Raw genomic sequence first — 21,327 nt, forward strand, 5'->3', positions numbered from 1 at the left:
TAATTTATTTATAGTTTTGGCGCCCAAGAAAACAACATTCTCCTGTATTTTCTGTAAGCACAAGAAGGTTCCACTGCTCTGCAACCACAACCCACTACCCAAATGAGTGCCTTTGTAAGTAAGATCCAATAATGTATCAATGAATAACAACTCCCTAGAGGCATTGATTTGTATTTGCTAATTTTATTATTAACTGTCAGAAATTACCTTTTGGGGGATTCTTGGGAACCCACAATACCTTAATGACCTAAAGAACATATGGGGGGGGTGGGGGGTGCGAGTATTACCAAACAAAGCTTGGTAATAAAGCTGGCAATACTTGCCACGTTGCCTATGATGTGATGGTTTGTCTGTCCCCTAAGCCCACACCACCAAAAAGACAACTGCAACCACACCAACAGCAAAGCAATTTAGCTCATTGGGCGTTGAGTAGACTTCACTCTGTGCTTCTTACTTTGCCTCAATGGCTGACCCGCAGAAAGAGCGGCAAAATGCTGTCGATTGGAGAAACAACAGCAGAGGTCCACAGGGGCCGATGTGACAGGGAAAGAGAAGCAGCATGGCTGGGCGAAAGTACCCTGCTATACATCTACTAAAGTTCCCTCGGACCAGGCAGACGAGATGAGAAATGGGAAAGGCCAGTTGTACAAGGGGAAGGGAACTCAGTGACAGGGGAAATGCTGATGCAGTGGAAAATGGTGAACCTGTGTAGCTTTTAGTCAGTCCTGTTTTAGGCTTGACATCGTTTCCTCTTGTCGGCTGATGTTTGAAATGCGATGTAGATGTTTCTCTGCGTGTTTCTTTGGTGATGGAGACATCGATTAGAGCGGACATATGGGTCCTTGGTGAATATAATACAAAAAAAATGCAATAACACAGATGGTTTAAGGACTGTACTGTGGGGCTCTTGTTTCTGTAGATAAATGGGGACTGCAGGGAGAAAGTTTCTTACCATTTATCCCACTCGGTCTACTATCCCTAAAGACCTAAAGCTTGCATGGTACGCGTTATTTGCTTGAGCCTATATTATTGAGAAGAGAGTGAAGGAGATTTATTTGTTCACGTCTTTTTCCTTTCTTTTTTCATTAAGTTAAAATGGTAGGGATAAATAACCTGTTAGTCATTTGATAAGTAGACAACAAAACAAAGTATTCTCTGGTATATTTTGCTGAAGAGAAATGTATTGTTAGGGGTTATAAAAGCAAGTTACTGCACAATTTGTACTGTACTGCTGTGTATGACTGAGGTTGGAACTAATTTCAACTCAGTTCAACTCATTTCAATTTTCATGATAAATACATGAATATGTTCCTCTCTTGTTGCATCATCGATGCTTCGATGGGGCCACAGCACAACCTTTGATGAGTAACTGGGAACATTTCCGCTACCAATAAAGTGAAGTAGAGCAAAGGTAGAGGTGGGCTAAGGCGAAATCTCAGAATAAATCAATGAATCCAATTCAAACAATGCAAGATAAACAAGATAAACTTTATGAGTCGCAAACAGGTAAATATCTTAAGAACCCACTGTTCAATTTTGACATGCCAAACCATCAGAAGTGCACCATATGACCACCGAACGGGGACGGTGATAAGTGTTCTGATTGCTCTGACCCCTTTTCCTCTGAAACCTACTCTTAGCGAAAAAAGCTACAATCTAGTTCTAGAGTCTCAGCTTTCATAAAATATATAGTTTAAAGTTTAAGTCAAATTACGTAAAAACAATCACTAATGCTGTGCATGTGGACCGTTATGAAATACATAACCTTTTTTGTGGCATGTTTCTTTCTCTGTCTTTCCAATTGGGGGGAAAAGAGACATTTTGGGATGAAGAGGTGAAGACGTTGTTGTCAAGCTAAAAGTATAAATTGAATGCACTGTGTTCATGGTGATGGAGTGCAGCAATCTCACGTTTGGTCCATAGCACAACTATGCATTTAACTAGAAACATTGAGAGAGAAGCAAAGCAGTTGTTGATATACAACTGTCCATCACAGGGAACAGGCCATAAATGGCCCCAGATCGTGTTTATATACCGTGATCATAGATTCAAGAAATAATTATATTTATGCATCTTATGCAAATAATGTTGTGTCGCCGGGCAGTAAACCATGACACGTCCCCTGGTGTTGATTGTTTATGTGCATGTTTGTATTTATGTGACTGTTCAGGTAGGTTACATAAATGCATATGTATATAAGTATATCAATATATAGCTATATATATATCTATATTAACTGTGTGTGTACCTATCTATGTCACTATCGCTATCTTTCTCTTTTTCACTATCGATATATTTATCTATTTTTGTACTTCATAGGACAAATTATTAATATGTTTTGCGTACATATGCCTGTCAACAAGGAAGTCAAAGAAGAGCGATGTCAGGCATTTATGTACTCACTTGTCATCTCCACTTAACTCTTAGAGGAAGTTATAACCCAATACTAAAACTGCATTTTTGACGGTCAGCCTTGTCTGAAGAATTTCAGACTGATCTTCCTAACAAACATATACACAATATATAACACATATCTCTTGCATATGATATGTGTATTCTGTGTATGTGTATACATGTATGGTTTAGTACTGGATGTATTTCCCTTATTGTTTACAATATCTGATGCCAGCTGGTGAACCACTAAGAATTACTAAGCATTATATCATGTCATCGCGCATTAGTGATATTTATCACTGCTGTAATTAAGTCTTCAACTTAGTTTTAAATCTCATGTGCTTTCAAAGAAAGCTTAATGTGCTTCTGTTATGTTAGTGTTCAATCAAGCTAATTACACAATGAGTCTATTATTAACCTCAGCAAAGGGTCTGCACAGTAATTATGTGTTTCAGTCAGAGACATTCATGATGTTGTTATGTTGTAATAGGGCATCAGTTCAAGATAGAAAAGATGGTTTATGCCAAATCCAATTATATTGCAACCAACAGATAAAATGTCTATAGATCTTTTTTAAATTGCATAATACAAAAAATCCTATCCACTGCCATGTTATTTGAACATTTGCATGTAACTAAGTCAATGCATTGCTGGCCTGGACCTGACCTCTTATTCTTATTATAATAAAGAAGAGTGAGCTGCTGTTCATTAATAGGATAATTAAGCCATACAAAGTGAGGGGCAGGCATGGCTACTGTGGCAGGAGGTAAAAAGTAGAGCAAATAAAAGTTTCTATGGACGCATAAATCTGCTCGTTAAGCAGCAGCTGTTAACGAGTAACGAGTGAACTGCTGACCTCATCCGTAGAGACACTTTACGTGTTTTTTTAAATATCCATCTCTAGAGAATTGTGTACTCATCCTTCCATTCAAAATATGTTGACATCCTCTTTAGCAATCACAAATACATGAAAATATGAGAACAATTAAATGGTTATGCCATAAACCTTTGCGTTGTTACAGACAACGTAAACTCTGGGTTTCAATGTAGGAAACAAAGGATGAGTTTCCTGCAATCCCTTTCCTCTTGATTGTTTTCTATAACTTCTACATTAAGGCATTAGCAGTTAAACGAGACCGTTGAATGGCCTCCGCATCATTCAATGTGACGCTGACTGCTGGTAATCTGGGCCAATCACAACCTTCAGGCTTTATGGATGTATGACTAATAATGTAATCCCAAAAATCTGTTACTCTCGGAAAAAGTGTTTGATGCCCAGGTATGAGTCTGACGCCGTTACTCAAAGCTTGCTTTCCTTTGGTTCGATGGGAGATACGGTCCAATGGCGATCCAGGAGACTGGCTGGAGACCTAGGGAGTGAGTACTGGTGGCATCACCATATAAGGAGCATTGGAACGCAACAGCAGATGGCAACCAGTTGAAGATGTGAGTCGGCGCAGTAGCCATACCCTTCTCCCTCCTGTCCCTGTCAGCTGTGGCCATGGAGATGTGGCTGTGGCAGACATCTTCTTTCCTCACACACCTTTCAGACGAGGTTAAGCTGCAGCCAGCGGCCCTGCAGCCGGCAGTGAGTCTCATCGATGGTCCAGGAAACCCGGTTTGAAAATAATGAATGTGGGGGAAGCGCTGGCAGATCGATTAGCAGGCGTGTATTGCGGGGGTTATACGGGAGTGCACCCCCCCGCGCCGGGCCGTGCGCTCTGCTTTATTTCATTTCACTCTGCTTAATGTAGTAGAGCCGCAGCACCTGCTGGTCGCCTAGCGTGGAGAATGAATTCAACACGGTCCCACACATCGTACATCACACTTTAATATGTTATTCTGGCTCTAAGGAGGGCCTTCTTTTCGTACTCCATACTTTTGACTCCCTACTTCTGCCATCTTCTCCAAGTGATTTTCCCTTTCTCGGTTATTTTTCTTTTTATTTAGTTTTAGCGCCTGATGATGAGTGTGACCCCCTCCTCATGCGCGGGCATAATGAATTCATGGTTTGCATCGCCGAGAAAGAGGAGTGGAGCATTGTTCATTTATGAGCTCAATTAAAAGAGGCCCGCTGGGCATGGGTTATGATTGACTCAACCTGTTTTATGAAAAAATTATGTTTTTGTGTTAATGAGATATAAAGTGTTAATGAGAGGCACCGAGGGGACCCTTGTTTCTTATTAACGGCCGCATATTCTCTGAATCAAACGGTGCTCACGGATCTGCGGTGGGTTTGATATCAGTGTGTTTTGACACACTTGTCACGGGGCCAAACACAAACAAATACGCTTCTTAACGAAGACGCCTCCAAGCCAAGCCTTCACATATTCCCACACACACTCCCCACGCACTCCCCACACACCACCTCCCAGAGGGATAGCCTGCCATGATCAACCCCCCCTCCCCCCCCACCATTAAGGAAGGCCGTTATAGTCCTAGTCGAGTTCCGTCTCTCTGGATCAATGGTGTGTCATTTGCATGGCCACAGCCCAGTAGCGACTGGGAGTTTGGGAGTGGTTGTGTGTGTGTGTGTGTGTGTGTGTGTGTGTGTGTGTGTGTGTGTGTGTGTGTGTGTGTGTGTGTGTGTGTGTGTGTGTGTGTGTGTGTGTGTGTGTGCGCATCTTTCTCTATTGAGCCATAACGAGCCACTGGCCAGCGGTAGCAGATTCACGGGTACTACTGGAAACATATTCTGTGACAGGCGAGGGGGGGATCTAGTAGGGGAGTGGGTGGGATTATGTTCATGCAGTAAGTACGTATTCACACACACTGTCCCGTCCCTGGCTCCCTGCAGCCGTCCATATGTAATGTGGGGACAGGTGTCGCTTGGCCGGGGTGCAATGGGTATGATTGTAATAAACCCCTCGCTCTGTCACCCTTATTGTTTCCATACTGATTGTGTCGGTCGTCGTCCGGGCGATGGATGACACATAATCACTACCCTCATAACCCCCCCAGGGATGAGATCCAGGTTTTAATAAGGACGGGGGGGCCTCGCCTATTTGTTCTATTTCTTTTTTTTTAATCATCCTCGTGGGGAGTTCTTTGTGTCAAAACTTCAACTTCTAACCGCATGGCTACAATAAGGCTTAACCCCCAGATGACCCCGGGGGGGGGGGGGGGGGGCTATCAGAATACAACAAGCAGGGCACCTCTCCAGAGTCTCCTGCCACCGTGTTTCAAGCTGCCTCTCACACACACCAGGGGGCCGCACCTCGCTCAGGGGGTCCCAGTTGTCATGGCCCAGAGGGGTGTATCAAGCAGACGTATCGATTTTCAACACTCCGTTTCATCTTCATCGAGCGGCACTCTCAGATCCCGACTCTCCGAGACAGGAGGCTTTGTCAACCACCCCCCCCCCCCCCCGTCTGCCCGCCCCAACCTCCCCCACCTCCAACCCCTGCACTACCTCCTCTTGCAGCTTTCAAATTTCATCCACTTTCGCACCCCTACCACCCCACCCCCTCCCTCTCCTGTCCCCATCACTCTCAAGAGTGCAGATTCAAAGGGATTTTTTGGCGTTGAATACCTACCTTAACATTTTCAAAGCGCAAAAAGTAAAATGAGAATACTAATTCCCCCCTCTCGCTCTCCTGCTCTCTCTGAATTAGGTTCTCACACGAGTTCCGGCCTGGTCTCCCCTCCCCGCAACCAAACCCACCATCGTTCCTTCAACTCTCTTTATTTTCCCCCCCTTTCCTTTCTATCATCCCCAAGCCACTTCCCCCAAACACCGACCTGCATAGACGGTCCTCCATGCAGTCTTCGATAGGCCGGGCCTCTGGCTGGTCGATACCCAGAGGAGACATTCTATTGAGGGCCGGGATGGGCCTGTTGCTGAAACAGGTGTGGACTCCTGAATTGTGTCCCGCCATTGCTTGTGTTCTGGCAGCTAACAAGCAAAGACAACAAACACAAACATTGAAGACAAACACAGACTGCTACGCCACAATTTATTTCTTCCAAAGTGATGCTCTAACTTTTTGATTTCCAAAAGACTTTGGCTTAGGATCTGTGTGCGTGTGTGTGTGTGTGTGTCTCTCTCTCTCTCTCTCTCTCTCTCTCTCTCTCTCTCTCTCTCTCTCTCTCTCTCTCTATATATATATATATATATAGATAGAGATATATCGCTATATATTTATATAAATATATATATGTGTGCTGATTTGGAATGTGGTCCCATATGTCGTCATAAAGGATCTAAGCTCCTCCCCTTTCTCTGCCTTGCCCGCCCAGAGAATTTGGCCCGCCAATGAGACACGACCGTGTGAGCGCCACATGTGTGTGTGTGTGTGTGTGTGCGTGATTACACAAACTGAAACGCAAGTGTTTGCTGTTGGTGTTATGGCGCATAACGAACCCGGTATCACGCAATTGCGTGCTCCTGCGCACGAACGTTAATCTATTGAAGCGTGTTCCCGAGCACGATAGTCCGACTTTTTGCGTGTTACACAAAACGAAATGTAAACCAATGCATTCTGAATGGGAGTGTTCTAAGACAATTAACGTGCTCCACAAAACGGTACGAGAGAGAGAGAAAGAGAGAGCGGGAGGGACAGAGAGAGAGAGAGAGAGCGAGAGAAAGGCTTCAGAAAGGGTGTGCGCAGATAGTACAGTGCACCCTAGTTATGTTTATGCCAAAACCTATATATATAATTAGGCTGTGGAAATTGCAATAAGTTAAGAACACAACTTTGCACGTTGAGCACACAGCCGTGTGACTCGTTTATTTTGTAAAAAAGAAAACCGGAAAACAAAGCGTGCTGAAGGTAAACAAATCCAGCATGGTCTGTGACGTCATGAGACGCAAATCCTTAGGGACCGCGATCCCTGAACCACCAAGAACGTAAATGACATGCAGTAAACAACAACACAATTGAAAGAACAACACATGACGGAATACTGTTACGTATTTTAAGAATCTAAGCTACCCACACATAGACTCAATGAAGACCAAACATATTAGCCGTAAATACCATACATAGCCACAAGGGGAGCCTTACTGAAGGCTGCAATAGATACTTTATCCACAGAGGGCAGCACCACAGACCAAGCGAGGAAACCGAGGATTACGTCCCACCGGTTTTCTCCAAGTCTTCCGGTCCTCCGAGTCCATAAGAAAGCCTCCACATCTTGAAGACAGGAGAACTCTCCAGGCAGCGCTAGGACATTCGTGGGCTAAAGTCTTAGACCAGCTAGGAGAACACTCTCGCACGTGCTAAGGCACATCTTCAATCTCTCTTATCTTCAGAGCATCAGTTTACCATACCGAAAATACTTTATACAAATAAAGTATCTTTAAAGCTATTCCTTTGGATTCGACCCCTCTTTCCTTGAAGAACATGATAATTGGTTGACCCCGACGTTCGTGGAAAGTCCGGACCGAGACTGGCGACCGCGAGGCCGTTCGGAAAGCAGTACAAGCTACTTACAGGCGCCAAAACAAAGGTAAACAGAACCTGTTGTCAATGACTAAACTCTGTATAGTTAGATTAGTAACATTAGGTGAATAGCTTGTACTGCATCCGTCAGGCTGCGGGGACGTGTAATCTCGGACTGGTTTAAATTCATACAGCCGGTTACAAACGGCCTAGAATAAACTAACAGATTGAAATTAAATAACGAGCTCACGAAGTATAAGGGCTAGGAGTGTGTTTTATATGGGTTTGTAGATAGACAAATGCAATCCTAATTAGATCTAAATGTCCGTACCAACGTGGGAGACGTATTACCTGTGGTTATATGTTATTTATTTGGTGTAGCGCCGAAGTTAAACCGGGGCACCATAAGGTATATTTATTACCGACCATAAACTTCTGAACTCTTACGGCGGGGTGAGGAAAGGTCAGGTCTTTAACGTTAACCTAGCTTAGTTGCATATTAAACCGGAAGCTTGGCCGTAGTTAGCCAAGGAATTCAAATCGAATTGATTCCTCACAGCCCGGTTCATGTAACATCTAAATGTGCAATTTTGGTTAGTATAGAACGCAGCCGTAGAGGTGGACTTACGCAGGAATAACCCATCTGCTATCAAGCGCCTCGCTAACCCGCCGTGGGGACAAACTTGCAGGAATCTCTTACTTCTTATAGAGATCCAATACATGCTTTTGACTAGAGCTACCTGGGTCAAAACTAGTTTGTCTCTACAGCCCTTTGGATGTAACACGTGGTGTACGATTTAAGCGGACCACGCGTCTTGGAAAACGTGCGGTTCCTTTGTTCATACCATCAGTCGTTATAGTCGAACTCCTTTTTTGAAATAGACGCCATTTCTCTAAAGCAACGGGGGGCTCAACTTAAGTGTTACATCCTATCTCTCTCTCTCCCCCCCCCCCCCCCCCCCCCTCCCCTCTCTCTCCCTCTCCCCCCCCTCCCCTCCCTCTCCCCCTCCCCCCCCTCCCTCCCTCTCCCTCTCCCCCCCCCCTCTCTCTCTCTCTCTCTCTCTCTCTCTCTCTCTCTCTCTCTTGCAAGTCGGTAGGAGATGAATGGTCAGTCTTTTGTTAAGACTGCATAACCTCTGACCTAGGCAAAAGCAGATCTCTATCTCTCAGTGCCGGTGCTATCTTGTGGCCTGGTTGCGCAGTCCGGTAGGACTGGAACAACTCGAATAGTTGTTGTACTTTTTCTCCCATACCCTAGAAAACCCCTTTGATAACCCCAAACCCTTCTGTCCCTGTCTCTAAAGATCCGGTCGTCAGACCACCCTCCCCTCCCCATCCTTTTATCCCAATATCCCATATCCTATCGTAAACTCACTCCCCTCTCCCCATCCCTTTGTCTCAATATCCCATATCCTATCGTAAACTCACCCCCCCCTCCCCACCCTTCTGTCCTTGTCCCCACATCCTATTGTATACCCCCTTCACACCCCTTTCATCTCTCTCCGCAGGTCCTGGAGTAAAAGCCCCCCACCCCTTTTTATTTTTTTTCACTTCTCCACCTTATCTCCACCCTCTCCGCAGGTCCTGTTGCAGATCCCTGTCCCCATCCCATTGAATACTGTTTATTGACGGGTACACTCACAGCACGACGTGCGAATAGTGTGTGCTTGGTCATTTAAGTGTTGGATATAGGTAATAGGTTATCACAGCCTTTTGTCGTTCAGATAGAAATCAAGAAAAGTTTCTTTATCGATAAATAAGTTGTGAATTCCGAAAAACCCAAACACTCTTAGTACTTCGCAGCCCCTGTGCCGCGACCCCCACCCCCACCTAACCTCCCCCTCTCTCTCTAAACCCCCTTCACACCCCTTTGATCTCTCTCCGCAGGTCCTGGAGTAAAAGACCCCCACCCCTTTTTATTTTTTCCCTTCTCCACCTTAACGCCACCCTCTCCGCAGGTCCTGTTGCAGATCCCTGTCCCCATCCCATTGAATACTTGTTTATTGACGGGTACACTCACAGCACGACGTGCGAATAGTGTGTGCTTGGTCATTCAAGTGTTGGATATAGCCCCTGTGCCGCGACCCCCACCCCCACCTAACCTCCCCCTGCAGGCCAACCCCTGTACCTGCCTCAACGCTCCCCCTGCTAACCTACACCGGCATCTACCTCTACGCCTACCCCTGCTGGTTTGCAGCGGCGCCTATCCTGTACCCTCAACGCCTCCCCCTGCTGACCGAACCAACGCCTGCCGCACTCCTGCCGCAACACCAGACAGCGGCCCCCAACTGCTCACCCACGCCTAGCCCCAGTAGACGCGCCTTTCCAGACATCATGGCCTCGCTCGATGTGCTACCTCGCCTAACGGAAGCGAGACCTGACCCAGATACCCCGGCCCAGATGAGGGCGGCAGTAGCCAGGTATATGGCAGCGAACGCCCTGAAGGACAAAGCGTTGTCCACTGGACAACAGAAAACTTGGGCTAAGCGAGAAGAAAAATACAGGAAGGAGTGGGAACGAGTTGGAGTTTGGCCTGTTGGCGTAAAAGTCACCACCGGCCTCACAACAGCGGCCTGGGAATACACCCTGAAGGAGAGCGAATGGGCTGCGACGAGACGCGCAAACGAGAACAAGGTACGAAACGCGGATTCAGTCGACTACAGGAAAAAGAGGGAGAGCTACGCCCGAGCCCTACTCAACGCCTACAATGCGGCAATAGACATGGAAATACGGAAGAGGGAAGGGCGACCAACCGACCTTTCCCGCCAAGAGGACACAGTGTTGAAAGGGCTGCCTGCAGCACCTCACATCGAAGGGCGTGCGGCCTCACTAACCCTAGACGGAGCAGACGTGGGGGGCAAAGAGGCGCCATGTGCAGATGACAACACCGGCCTCCGCAACAACACCTACCCCAGCCTCGAAGAAAACACCCCTTTCCCAAACAATACAAAGGCCCCACCACCATACGGCTGCTATGACCATCCGGCGCCTCGAGATTCCAAAGGCCCTGCCCTCCAATTCCCAATGCTCCACATAGAGAAGGGGCCTGTGGACATCTCATACAACGATCAACCCTCACCGTCGTTCGCAGGAGAATGTCAAGATTACGGTGGCGTTGAGTACGACTCGAAGAAGGGGCCAAAGGACGGGACCGACCGCGTGATAAAAGGGAGGAGCGGCCCGGGTGCCATAATTGGTCGAGAAGCGGACCACCCTCCGGGCGCAACGAATGTCGGCATGCCCCAATCCTGCCCAACAGAGCAGCAGCAACAACAGCTGCAACCAAACCCACAACCCTACTGGACGCAGCAGCAGCAGCAGTTTCAGCATCAGTTTCAACCCATCACACAGCAGCAGCAGCAACAACTGCAACCAAACCCACAACCCTACTGGACGCAGCAGCAGCAGCATCAGCAGCAGCAGTTTCAGCAGCAGTTTCAACCCATCACACAGCAGCAGCAGCAACAACTGCAACCAAACCCACAACCCTACTGGACGCAGCAGCAGCAGCAGCAGCATCAGCAGCAGCAGCAGCAGCAGCAGTTTCAACTCAGCACGCAGCAGCAGCAGCAGCAACAACAGCAGCTGCAGTTTCAGCAGCAGCTTCAACCCAGCACACAGCAGCAGTTTCAGCAACAGTTCCAACCCAGCACCCAAGAACAGCAGCAGCAGCAGCAGCAGCAGCAGTTGCAACCCAACCCCCAACCCATCTCAGCCACCATACAGCCCAACACCCAACAGCAGCAGCAGCATCAACAGCAGCTGCAACCCAACGCCCAATCCTACTCAACCCAGCAGCAGCAGCTACAACCCATCCCCCAGCCCAACTCAACCCAGCAGCAGCAGCTACAACCCATCCCCCAGCCCAACTCAACCCAGCAGCAGCAGCATCAACAGCAGGAGCTACAACCCAATCCCCAACCCTACTGGCCGCAGCAGCAGCTACAACCCAGCACCCAACAGCAGCCGCTACAACCCAATTCAACCCAACAGCAGCAGCTACAACCCAATCCCCAACCCTACTGGCCGCAGCAGCAGCTACAACCCAGCACCCAACAGCAGCAGCTACAACCCATCCCCCAGCCCAACTCAACCCAGCAGCAGCAGCTACAACCCATCCCCCAGCCCAACTCAACCCAGCAGCAGCAGCAGCAGCAGCTACAACCCATCCCCCAACCCGACTCAACCCAACTCTACGCACCCCAACATCAGCTACAATACAATCCACAACTACCGCAACAGCAGAAAATACTACAACCCATCCAGCACCAACAAGGAAATCCAAACTGTTCCAACCAAGGATACATGGGGAACTCGAACTCCCCTAACATTCAAGGACAAGACAACTGTGTAAACCCGCAATGCGTTCAAGAGAACCCCGTAAACAATGATCCAAGTACGGGGGCCATCCAGAAGACGAATGGCACTCCCGCCGGAGCCACCTCGGGACCTAAACAGGATCAACCTTGTGAAACAAGATCTGCCTCCCAACCCGCAACCCGAGGAAAAAACCACACAACCAAGACGGATCGCCGCACTAGGAATACCAAGACGAAGCGGACGGACGACGAATGCTCAGACGAAGAGGACACCGACCTGATGGCACCCCTGATGACGGACGCATGGGACAGGAAAATATTTTCCTGTTGGGGACACCGAGAAAGGCACGTCCTGGCCCGCCGTTTGCCTTCGATCACGGCGGGAGCTCCGGCCTGGATCAGGACGTTCGAGGAGGAGACATCAGGTGATGTCCTGGCCATAGGAGATGTAAGAGCCATCATCGGAAAAGCCCATGGTTCCGGACAAAACAATAGAACTGGAAAGAATGACCCATACTACCCATGTGCCAGACAAAGCACCCTTCGACATATACCGGAATGCCTTCTGGGATAACCTCAAACGACAATACCCACCAGACCTCAGTGCAGTGGGAATCCAAGGCCTGGCCATCAAACCAGAAGAAACCATCCATGATTACGTAAGAAGAGCCGAAATCCTATGGGCAGACAAAAATGACTGCAGCCCGTACGAAAGCAACCTGGCAAACAACACCTTCCGAAAGGCGGTCTTGAGTGGACTACCGCCCGAGGCCCAGACTGGACTGGAGACGGTGGTTGGACTGTGCGTCAAACCAAAAGCAGAGTGGATGGAACACCTCATTCACCACCTCAATCTAAGCAAAAAGAAGCAAGCAAAGAAAGACCACGACGGAGGTATAGAGGAAATATTCAAACAGATGTGCAGGGTGAACATAGAAAAGGACGTGGAGATGCGGCGGCAGCTCAAGAAGCCGAAGAAGACCAGGATTACGAGAACATGATGTCCCTAATGTCCGAACCAGTCCCTCAGGTGACCCCTCTTCCAGAGTGGCTACGACAGGGCAACGAACCCACCGCATACGCTGCATACGTGGCCGACGCCATGCAACAATCGGGTCAACAAAGACGAAACCAGCCAAACAGAGGAGGAGGAGCCGGAAGAGGAAGAGACAGGATCGTGCGTATATCTCCATGTATGCATTGCAACCAAATGGGACACTGGATCAGAAACTGCCCCAGATACCACTCCGACAGGGCCCAATCTAGGTTCCCGTCACAACAGCAAAATCAGAATACTGAACACACAACTCGGCCCAGAGCGGGCAACTCCATGTTAGCCATACAATAGGGCTGCCCAGAGGACGAGCAGGCGAGAAAGGAACTGGGTCTCGGACAACCTACTGTGGAAGCATACGTAGGTGGACACAGATGCACGTTTCTAGTGGACTCGGGAGCATCCGTATCAACAATCGGAAGTCTCGCGGGAAAAACACCACCACTCTCTCGCCGCTCTCTAAAAACCATGGGATTCTCTGGGAAATCCATGGAACAGCCGTTCACAACCCCACTCGACTTCGACATACTCGAACAGAAAGGAAGTCATTCATTCCTATACGCCCCAAAATGCCCCATCAATCTATTAGGAAGGGACCTAATGGGTTCCCTACAAATCACTCTTGCCTGCAACTTGGGAGGCATCACCCTATACCACCCCGCCAAACCCGCACCAGATGAAGCACACATGTTCATGTTAATAGACGACCCGAAGCCAGAAGCTCATGAAGATGCCACCATCTACTGGCAGGAACTGACGGGAACAGCACAGACGACTCCAGGACTGGAAAGCACATATCGAGAGTGGGAAATGTGGATCCAAGAAATCGGAGAATACAATGAACTGTTGGACCCATTACACTGCACGCTCAACATCACACACGAGCAGGACCTGACCTACGATGAACCGTGGTACAGCCAGAAAGATGGACAGCTGGAGGACCTACGATGTGGAGATATATACCTGGGACCCGAAGGAGTGGCGGCAGGAGTCGACCTCACAGAAGAACAACTATCCTGGTTCCAGCTGGAGCCAGAGAGTGTCCCTCATGTCTCCCTCTTGGTCAGCACAGACCACCAACCCAAACAACTCGGACCAATGGTAAAAAGAGCACAAGAGGTCCGTGAATGGCAAACCACAGACAACCAATATCTACACAGAAGCCCAAATGCAGAATTCTGGAGAATATCCTCACGTACCACGAACAAGGCAATCGGCCGAAGAGTGGACGGACATCGGATGGTGATCGACAACACCACCAAGAGCAACGAGCCAGAAGACCCAGAAGTGACCACAATGCTTACACGCATCAAGGAGACGGTGTGGGCAAATGGACCGTATGATGTGGGGCACACCCCGCAACACAACATTGTGGTGAACGTGAAGAATCCTCATCGCCCGGAATGGCGACATCAGTACAGGATAAAGCCAGAGGCGGAAGAGGGAATCAACGACACCATAACGGGCCTGCTGGAAGCAGGTGTGCTGGAGAAGACCACCTCAGAATGGAACACACCGATCCTGCCAGTGAAGAAAGCCGATGGGCTGACCTGGAGGATGGTGCATGACCTGAGGGCCATCAACATTCGGACCATAGCCCCCCCGGAGAAGGTCCCTAACCCATACGTGGCCCTAAACCCAATAAGCTCTGAACATCAATGGTTCACGGTGGTGGATCTCGCCAATGCATTCTTCTGCATCCCTTTGGCCACTGAGTCAAGACAATTCTTCGCTTTCACATATAGAAATCAACAATACACGTACAAAAGGATGCCACAAGGTTTCCGAAGCACCCCCACCATCTTCAACAGCTGCCTCAAGGAGGACCTTGCAGGCCTGGATCTCCCTTCAGGCATGGTCCTGATACAATACGTGGACGACCTCCTCGTGGCAGCTGAAACAAAGGAAGCTTGCCTACAGGCAACTGAAAACTTGCTGCAAACAATAGCACAAAAAGGATACAAACTCAAGAAAACAAAACTACAACTAGGTGAAACAAGAGATTACTTTCTTGGGGAAAGTAATAGGAGGGAATAGAAGAGAGATCGGCAAAAGTCACAGAAGCGCGATCAAAACCTATCCAAAGCCAATCACTGTCCGACAAATGCTAGCATTCCTAGGACTGACAGGATATAGCCGGACCTACATCCCTGATTACACCGGCGAAACAACTACACTGCGACAACTCATCACCAAAGCAGGACACAGAAATCTAAAAGCCCCCTTGGAATGGACCCCTGAAGCAGAAGAAGCATTCACCAGGCTAAAACAAAGCATGTATAGTGCCGCGGCCCTGGCCGCCCCGGACTACAAAGAACCTTTTCACCTGGATGTGTCAGTAAAAGACTGTGTGGTCAACGGAATCCTATGGCAGAAACAGCGAGGACAACGGAATGTCCTAGCCTACCACAGCTCTGCCCTGGAACCACCAGAAAAAGGACTCCCCGAGTGTGGAAAAGCTATATGCGCCATCGCCAAAAGCCTGGACAAGACGGCCTACATAGTAATGACACACCCAGTTGTGGTCCACACTATCCACGGGGTAAAAGCATACCTGGATAGTTCAGACTACACAATCACCACAGCAACCAGAAACGCAAAACTCCAGAGAATATTGGGGAATCCAATGGTCACCTTCACCACCCAAGGAGCCAACATGACGGACACCATGCCCGGACCCAACGATGGAGAACCTCACACATGCTCAGAAGAAATAAAGAAGGCAGTGAAGATTCGACCAGGACTGAGAGCGGAACCCCTACAGCCAGTGGACATGACCTTGTACACCGATGGATGCTGCTACAGAGCCGCCAATGGGGAAAACCTGGCCTCATGGGCTGTAGTGGAACAGACCAAACAAGGAATATGCAGCACTCTGGCTAGTGGCATATTAGAACAGCCCGCTTCAGCACAAAGAGCCGAACTATATGCTATGTGTGAAGCTCTACGGATAGCCAAGGGGCGAACGCTAAATCTCTACACCGATTCCAATTACTCATACGAACTAGCCCACCTAAACGGACAACAAATGATCAACAGACAGATGATCACCAGTGCAAACACCAAAGCAAAACACACAGACCTAATCTTGCTGTTAGCCAAAACAGCCCAACTACCTCGAGAAGTAGCCATCATGCACTGCCGAGGACATCAGAAAACAAAAACAATGGAGGCAAGAGGAAACCACGCAGCGGATGAAGCAGCTAAGAAAGCAGGCGGATACGTCCCAGTAGAACATCTAAAAGAAGGAGGATACACCCCGGTGGTACACCAGATGATGGTCAACGAAGAAACAGTCCTGGACCCAGATGAACAGATGGTCAAAGAAATGCAAGGAGGAGCAGGACCTTATGAGAAATCGGCGTGGAGAGGAAAAGGGGCCAGACAGAGCCCAGATGGAATATTCTACTCCACCACTGGAAAGCCGGTTGTCTCCTCCAAGGCCCTGCTGTTCCTCCTAAGGAAGGAACATGGATTGGCACACGAAGGAAAAGGCCAAGACCCGGGAAAGGATTGAAAGATACTGGTGGCATCCAGCTCTCAAAGCTGTGTGCGACCAGTATGTCCAGGACTGTCAAACGTGCCAAGCCTGTAACCAAAGGCAGGGATACAAGATAACCAAAGGACAATTCCCCGTGCCCCAGCTCCCATTTCAAGAAATTTACATTGATTTCACAGATATGGGACAAGAAAACAGAGTTGACGGAAAACGGTTTATGTTAGTAGCCGTCGACAGGTTCACTAGATGGGTAGAAGCAATTCCGGTTAAAAAAGAGGACGGGAAAACAGTCATCAAATGGTTAACACAGGAACTCATTCCCCGCTGGGGATACCCAAAGCTTATCTGCTCAGATAATGGTACTCACTTCGCCAACGCCCACCTTCAGGAGGTGGAAACATACATAGGACTCAAACATAGATTCGGCTCAGTATATCACCCTCAATCGCAAGGCCTGGTAGAGCGAGCAAACCAGACAATCAAAAATCAACTAACAAAAATACTCAAAAGCAACGGACTGGAGAAATCTAGGGACAGCACAGAGGAGGTAGAAACTCGAACCTTAGGACGCATGCAGGTGAATCAGCTGACAGGGAAAGTTAAAGAAAAGACAGCAGGAAAGAAGATGACCTGGGTGACAGCTCTGCCATTGGCATTAATGGCCATAAGATCCTCTCCCTCTAACACCACCCTTCTCAGCCCCCATGAATTAGTCACAGGACGTCCCATGCAAGGACCATACAGCCCACCATCCAAAGGACCCCCATCTGACAGGTTTGATGAAGTAATGCAGGAGTACCTGCAAGCACTAACTCAAGCTTCTTTAAGGTTGTATTCCCAAATCACAGACCAGAAGCCGTCCGATCCAGAGGATCCTTCACCAACGTTGGTGACACCTGGCGAGTGGATCTGGGTAAAAAAACACCATCGAAAGACCCTAGAAGACCGGTGGGAGGGGCCATACAAGGTACTCTTGGCCACACCCTTTTCTGTTTCTGTAGAGGACCGACGCGGAGCCCAGTGGCACCACCTGAGCCGGTGCCGCAAAGCGGATACTCCTGGCAGATCGTGGACTGAGACCCTGACCGACCTAGCTGCACTCCAAGCCAAGGACAAACACTCCTCATCCCAAGACGATGGGCCACAGCGTACCCTTGGTAAAGTACCTAGTAGGATTCCTTCTGGTAGTCCTGTTCCAAGAAGGAGCGGGAGACAACATCGCCAGGTACCCACTGTCAAAACCAGCAACAACAGGTCAGGTCTGATTAAGGTACTGTCAAGGGATAGAAAGTATCTTTGAGACAATATATAGAATAAAATGCCACCATTTGTAGCACCTGTGTCTTAAGATAATCAATATCCTGGATTTACTTGAATAATTAATTATTGAACCACCAAGACGAATTGTGTTTGTTATTATATAGTATTGTTTGGTTATGAGTACAACTCGTTATTTCTGAATCGCTGCATTAATAATGGTACAGTTGATCTTCTTTGAGGCGATTGTTTTACAGGCCACCTGTTACTGACACGACGACGACGGAGAACCTGTTTGAAGGCTCCCATGATGTAGGAGTAACCCCTCTGAGTTGAGCCCTTGACAAGGAGGGACGAGTCTTGGGTTCATGAATTACAGGCCAGACGGCGACAGAAAAAACAATGACTGCAATAATAACAAGCCCAAAACCACCCACATGAACCGGCGCACCAAAACACGAAGATCACCTGAACCCCCCAAATCTATGCCCAAACCACCCACATGAACCGGCGCACCAATACACGAAGATCACCTGAACCCCCCCAAATCCATGATAGCTTGTCAATTATTTTGAAATTTTAAAATTGTATTATGTCTACTAATTTTTACTTTACTTTTACACATGATGAAAGTTGTATGGCCTTGTAGCACATAACCAAAAGTATTAGCTCAGGATTTCTATGAGTGGTTTTGTTTGTGTGATATTTGGCCATGTGATTTTATGATAACAAGATTTATGTTCATTGTTGTATTGTTAAATAATGACCTGTGTTTCCAATGAGACCCACAAGGTGGATGCCATTTCAGTATTATGAGCCCGTTGTGGTTTTTCCCCTCTATTCAAGAGTTTTCCACAACGGTAGATGGTGTTGATCCTAATTTGACTGTTTTCGGTGTGGTAAATGGTGTTTATGATTTAAAATATTATTGTATGGTCATCTGAGATGACCAAGGAGGGACTGTTACGTATTTTAAGAATCTAAGCTACCCACACATAGACTCAATGAAGACCAAACATATTAGCCGTAAATACCATACATAGCCACAAGGGGAGCCTTACTGAAGGCTGCAATAGATACTTTATCCACAGAGGGCAGCACCACAGACCAAGCGAGGAAACCGAGGATTACGTCCCACCGGTTTTCTCCAAGTCTTCCGGTCCTCCGAGTCCATAAGAAAGCCTCCACATCTTGAAGACAGGAGAACTCTCCAGGCAGCGCTAGGACATTCGTGGGCTAAAGTCTTAGACCAGCTAGGAGAACACTCTCGCACGTGCTAAGGCACATCTTCAATCTCTCTTATCTTCAGAGCATCAGTTTACCATACCGAAAATACTTTATACAAATAAAGTATCTTTAAAGCTATTCCTTTGGATTCGACCCCTCTTTCCTTGAAGAACATGATAACTGTAGGTGAATTATGTTACGGTCACTACAAGGCTATAATTATATTATTTAGTGTCTAATGAGACAATCTATAGCCAAATTGTCGAAGATGCCCGAGAATCTTCGGGGATATCAGCATGGGAAATCGGCGAATCAGACCCATGAAGGGGGGGGGGGGACACGTTAGTTGAAGGGGGGGGGGGGGGGAGACACGTTTGTAGGGGGGGGCACGCTCGACAACGAGAGTTGGTTTTTATTGAACGCTCGACAACGAGAGTTGGTTTTTATTGAACGAGACTTCAACACGGAACAGCTGCACGAAACGATGGTCACGTCACTCTCGGTGACGGTGTCGACAATAATGAACACACGAACAATGTTAATAGAACAACACACAACCACATAACATCCCGAACCCATTAACCCCACTTAATCCTAACAACAAAACAAGTTAACAAAAGCCCCATTTGTCAACTGAGAACCCCAATTCCCAGAATCCCCCGCGGCTCCGGAACACGGCGTAGCTTATATTAATCTTTATTATCTGAATGGGAAATGCAATATTTTAGGACAGATACACCATTAAACGCGTTTCTAATGACATTTCTAGCGAGAAATGTACATTTTCCTTACATAATCTTCAGTCAGTGAATGTGTATGATCTTTATTAATCTTTATTATCTGAATGGGAAATGCAATATTTTAGGACAGATACACCATTAAACGCGTTTCTAATGACTTTTCTAGCGAGAAATGTACATTTTCCTTACATAATCTTCAGTCAGTGAATGTGTATGATCTTTATTAATCTTTATTATCTGAATGGGAAATGCAATATTTTAGGACCGATTCACCGTTAAACGTGTTTCTAATAACATTTCTAGCGAGAAATATACTTTTTACTTGCATAATCTTCAGTCAGTGATTGTGTCTGATCTTTAGTTTTATAGTAATTAGGATTTGATCGGCTCGCTCGCATGTTTCAACGACGTCAGGTTGCTTTCGCTAAACTAGCAGCTCACGTGCTTCCTGCGTTTGTGTTATTAAACTGTTACTTTATGTAACTTTTAATGATATCATCTTGTTAGAAACACGTATATCTGAGAGCCAACCCAGTCGCCAAAAGCATACGTTGACAGTGTACTTTTCGTGAACACTGGATTACGTCGCATTTCAACATAAAATAGCGTGTTATACACACACACACACGCACGCACACGCACAGACACACACACACACAAGCACACACAAGCACACACAAGCACACACACGCACGCACAGACACACACATACACACACACACACACACACACACACACACACACACACACACACACACACACACACACACACACACACACACACACACACACACACACACGCGCACACACGCACACGGTGCATTTTGCTGCTAAAACAACAACAAAAAAATATTCCCTCAAATATTATTACTTTCAAAACGTTGGCCAAAATGGCCAATAATATCATTTTTATTTGGGATGCTTCTAGGACATTTTGGGTGGATTTTGAACGGTATGTGGGGGGCATGTTTTTTTGCAGGACCTGGCAACCCTGCGCTGTTGCCCGAGATCTGGATCCACCCCGGCGTGGTGCCGTCTCCTTTTGACCTTTTGACCCCAGACTTCTGGGGGAATAGCTGAATCAATTCATTAGTCAATCAGAAGCATGTAAATATCGTCCCGGTGGCGTAAGAGGACGAACAAGGTGTCCTTCAACATCTACGCTTCCAGGAGATTGCAACGGTGCCACACATGAGCATATTCGAACATGTTTAATGGTAGTAATTAGCTGTCGAAATTGGAGGCCTTAATCAATACTGAGCAGCTATTGATTTGCTTCCCGATAAAGATTTGTCACAAATGACATGTTATTTAGCATCTACACGTTGAGCTGAGTCCAATGACACCAAGAACGACACTCTAGCTAATGGTAACATGTATTTTACATGGTACACCTAGGTCTAGGACATGATCTCGGTGTAGCAAGAGGCCGAGCTTGATCTCATTGGACTCA

This window comes from Gadus chalcogrammus, chromosome 7 (assembly GCF_026213295.1).
Source record: "Gadus chalcogrammus isolate NIFS_2021 chromosome 7, NIFS_Gcha_1.0, whole genome shotgun sequence".
Taxonomy (NCBI): domain Eukaryota; kingdom Metazoa; phylum Chordata; class Actinopteri; order Gadiformes; family Gadidae; genus Gadus; species Gadus chalcogrammus.